Below are 5000 nucleotides of genomic sequence, written 5' to 3' on the forward strand. Positions count from 1 at the left end.
CAATTACTCCGACCTGATGACTTATGTGTGTGTGTGTGTGTGTGTGTGTGTGTGTTATTGTCAGTTTGTGTATGTTAATGTGTTAGTGTTAGTGAGTGTGTGTGTGTGTGTGTGTGTGTGTGTGTGTGTGTGTGTGTGTGTGTGTGTGTGTGTGTAATTGAATCATGCCGTGACAAAGGATCGTTAAGCGTTCGGTAATTGATGTTAAATTTTTTGAAAGGCACTGGAGTTGGTCGTTCAGTCTGTCACGTGATTGCTGAATGGGTTTTATTTTTATTATTATTATTATTATTATTATTATTATTATTATTATTATTATTATTATTATTATTATTATTAATATCATCATCATCAGTGTTGCTTTCTTTCTACTATTGCTGATGATCCTGTTGTTGCTGGTATTATCAGAGAGAGAATCGCCATCAGTCTCCCGCTGTTTCTCTCTCTCTCCACCTGTATGATACCTCGTCTCATCCCAACAAATACATTCCTCATATTCTCTCTCTCTCTCTCTCTCTCTCTCTCTCTCTCTCTCTCTCTCTCTCTCCCTGACTAATTGCACCTATTTCAATCTTATTATTTTGAGTATTTGTTCTATTTTTTTTCTCTCTCAATCCTGCGTTTCTATCTTTTAATATTTTTTTGTTCCCTTTTGTTTTTATGATATATGCTATTTGTCTTTAATGTTTCTCTCACTCATTTGTTTTGTCAAGAAATTCTTAAGCTTCAGTATTTTCTGTTGTTTCGCATTGTGGCAAGTTCATTACTGTATTTTATCATTTCTTCTTCTTTTCATTCCGTTGGCATAACATGTATGTGTATTTCATGTTTATATTTATTCCTTTCAAAAGTGTATAAATTTGTTCGCTGGCTTTGGGGAATTCTTGTGGAAAAGTCGACCAGCTTTCTTTCTTTTCCTCGCAGTTTCATTTTTCAACGCTGGTGGAACAACGTCATCTGTTTTCTATTGCATTCTCCTTTTGCGATTTTCTGGTCACATGGCTCCATTTCCTTTAAAACCCCGGCGATGCTTTCACAATATTTACGTTTGGAATGTATTGTTGACGTTCCTATGAATTAGATTTGCGTCAGGGTGCGCCACGACGAGCCGCCCGCCGCCAGTGTTGTGTTGGTCTTTTTCATTTTCTACCCTGGTGCGCGTGTTGGCTTGCACCGTTTCCTCGAAGTCCTGATGTGCCCTGGATTGTTCGTTGGGGGATGGGAGCTCTGTGTGTCTGCTTGTTCTGGTTATTAGTTTTGTTCTTTTTATTATTTTTCTCGGTTTTGTTGTTCTTGTTTTTCCTTTTCCTCTTCTTGTTCTAGTTTTTTCTTGTTTTTGCTCTTTTCTTCTTCTTCTTCCTATTATTATTAGTGTGTGATGGTTTTCCCTGTGGTTTACAATTATTATTATTCCTTTATTTCAACTGTATTTCGTGTTCCTTTCCATTCAATACATTCCCCCATCACCTTTCCTTAATCTCACTCTCTATGGGGAAGAAAATCCGTCACGTTGCTCAAATTTATGCTTCGGTACTAGTTATGATTTTCCTTTTCGCTGCATGAAATGATTTACCAACCTCGTCGCAATTTTTCCCAGTCTGACCTTGCGTGTGAAATGTTTGCAAGGGTTATGTCGAGTGAAAAGTCGAATATCAAGCATTTTCCTGTGTCGTGTGCCTGATGGTTTGACCTCCCGCGGCCGAATGCCTCCTCCTCCTCCTCGTCTTCCTCCTTTACCCTTCAACTTTCCTTCGTTTCTTTTTCGTTTCTTCGTTATTTCCTTCCTTTTCATCCTCTGTCCTCCTGTTCCTCTTTTATTTTCTTCTCTTAATATTTTTTTTTCTTTCAAACATTCATTCATTCCTGCTTTCTTTCTTTTTCTTTTCTGTTTTTTTCTTTTTTCACCACTCATTCATTCATTCATTCGTCTTTTCTTTCTCTCCTTCTTTTTTTTTTCTTTCTTTCTTTCCATTTCTCTCTTTCTCTTTCTGCCGTCATTCCCATCTCTTTATCTCTTTATGTTCTCTTCCCAAATGTTCCATCAAACTCTTTTAAGTCTTTCCCATCTTCACTTCGCTCCCCCTTAACTTCACCGCTCTTCTCTTCCCTTTCCTTTCCTTTCCTTTCCTTCCCTGCCCCAAATTCCTCAACTCAACCATCCGCTCTTTGCCTTAACCCAATCTAGCGCGAGTCCCATGCCGGAGCAGCAGTGAATGACGATTGAGCGCCGTCAGGGAGGGAGGTGACTAGAGCCTTGATGTCGGCCATGCACGCTGTGTTATACCGCTTCCTTATCGTCTCCCCGCCTGACACTTACTCCTCTTTACTATCTGTCCTCGGTCCTGGTCTTGGCGAAGTCTGCACACGCTCGAAATTGGTTCCCTGGTTGTCTGGTGAGTTGAATTCCATGGCTGTTTACGATGAGTGTCATGAGGCGTTTTGCTTTTGCGTTTGGGTAGGTCAGGTCAGGTTATGTTAGGGTATGTTAAGGCAGGTTAGGGTAAGTTGGGTTAGGGTAAGTTAGGTGAAAGCGGGTTAGGAGACGAAGCAGTTCAAAGCAAAAATGTCAAGGAGAGATAAAAGAAAATTTCGCTGTTTGGACGCCGTTACATAGAAGAGAGAGAGAGAGAGAGAGAGAGAGAGAGAGAGAGAGAGAGAGAGAGAGAGAGAGTTAACCTGACACTGACGAGAACGAACGGTCCCTTACTTCTTCCTCCTCCTCCTCCTCCTCCTCCTCCTTATCCTCCTCCTCCTCCTTCTCCTCCTCCTCCTCCAACACCTCCTGCACACCTTACTCCTTTTCACGCATCGCACACTCCCTCAGTCGCCTCACATCAGACACCTCAGGACCGGGGAGGGGCGGGGAGGGGCGGGAAGGATCGGGAAGAGTCGGGATGGGGCGGGAAGGGCGCCTCTGACCAGCCAAGGAAACCCAATTAACAGCCGCCATTTAAAGGTCTCGAGGCTTCAGACGTGGTTACCTGCCTTACTTATTTTATTAGTGATCTTTTTCACCTTTTTTTATTTTTATATTATTAATTTTTGTCATTTTCGTTCATATGTTCTGTCTCGTGTGGTTATTTGTGTACCTGTGTGTGTGTGTGTGTGTGTGTGTGTGTGTGTGTGTGTGTGTGTGTGTGTGAAGCCTGATTTTCTGTCTGTAATTCTCTAACTGTCCATCGATCTATATTCATGTCAATCTATCTAACTATATGTATATGTGTCTGCTAATCTATCTATCTGTGTCTATCCCACCTTATTACTTATCTATTGCAATTCGCTAGTGCAAAATTTCTATTAACATATTAACTGCTACTTGATTGTGGAGGTTCTCATCGCAAACAGCCTCTTATGTACTAATAATTATGTCCTGGAGCAATCAAGAGCCTTCCAATCACCCTGACTATTGATTCCCACCTTGAAGCCAAATTAGTCAGAATACCAATAAGCCATTCAGTCCGCCCGTCAGATAACCAGGCAATCAGTCCGCTAAACAGCCCATTGTCGTTACAGAGAGGGAAGGAGGGAGAGAGGGAGGGGGAGGGAGAGCGGCGGGGGGGCTAAGACCATGTTTGGCTGTAGGCTGATTGCGTAGAAGATATGAATTAACTCCCGAATTACGCCTTTTGTCTGGTGTTCGATCAATCAGTCAGTCAGTCAGTAGATCAATCATATAAACTAAGCTTTGTCATCACGGAAAGTCAATCAGTAGATTAATAAGTCTTGTAACAGGTCCACAGTCAGTCAGTAGATCAATCATATAAACTAAGCATTGATACCACGGAAGGGAAGGGGATTGGAGAAGGCAGGAGACAGCATGGAGGATACTAACACACATAACACTCCACACTAAGTCTTGTATCAGGTTCACAGTCAGTCAGTAGATCAATCATATAAACTAAGCATTGTCAACACGGAATGGGAGAAGGGGAGGAGGCAGGACGCAACGGGGAAAACAGGAGCACACATAACACTCCCCACTCCCCACGTCTTGTATCATGTCTACAGTCACTCACTTATTCAGTCACTCCGTTGGTCAGTTTAATAAGTCATCGTCCTCAGAGGAAGGAGGCACCAGGGAGGAGGAAAGCAAGAGGGAGGGATTTTACGTAATACAATCAAAGGTGTGTTAACTTTTTGCTCCTCTGAATTGGCGGACTGGTGTGTTTTATGTACGTCTGTGTGTGTGTGTGTGTGTGTGTGTGTGTGTGTGTGTGTGTGTGTGTGTGTGTGTGTGTGTGTTCTTCCTCTTCTGCTGCTTCCGTATTTATAAGAAAGGAAAATAAATCAAGAAAATAAATAATAGTGGACATTCTTGTTATTTCTTTTACCACCACCACCACTACTACTACTACTACTACTACTACTACTACTACTACTACTACTTGTATCCCTACCACCACTAATTCGGCTTCCGCGTTACTCATAAGAAAGCTCTAAAATCTTCTTTCTCCCCTTTGACCTTTCTCTTTAAGCAGTTCCCATTAATAACGAAGAATTTATACTCAGGGAGATGATTACCAATTAATGCCGAGTTTACAAAGAGGGGAGCGGGATAAAGAAGCGAGAGAAGAAGTGGAGGAGGAAGAGGAGGAGGAGAAGGAGGAGCTGGTGAATGGGAACGAGGAGGAAGGAGGAGAAGAGAGAGACAAAGAGAATTACTGATAACGATAATTATGATAAGAAGAGAGAGCGAAGGAAGGACAAAGAAAGATTCGAACAAGGGTTAAAGAAAGGGAAGGAGAGGGCATGTATAAGAGAGAGAGAGAGAGAGAGAGAGAGAGAGAGAGAGAGAGACGAGAGACGAGACAGACAAACAGATAGATAAAAAGTTAGACAGACAGACAGACATAGATAAAAAAGAGATAAACAGACAGACTGGCAGACAGATAGACAAAAATAGACAGACGGACAGACAGATATATAAAAAGATTGACAGATAAACATACATACATACAGACAGACAGCCTCCCACTGCCGCTAAAATCCTCCCATCTTAC

Source organism: Eriocheir sinensis, chromosome 21 (assembly GCF_024679095.1).
Source record: "Eriocheir sinensis breed Jianghai 21 chromosome 21, ASM2467909v1, whole genome shotgun sequence".
Taxonomy (NCBI): domain Eukaryota; kingdom Metazoa; phylum Arthropoda; class Malacostraca; order Decapoda; family Varunidae; genus Eriocheir; species Eriocheir sinensis.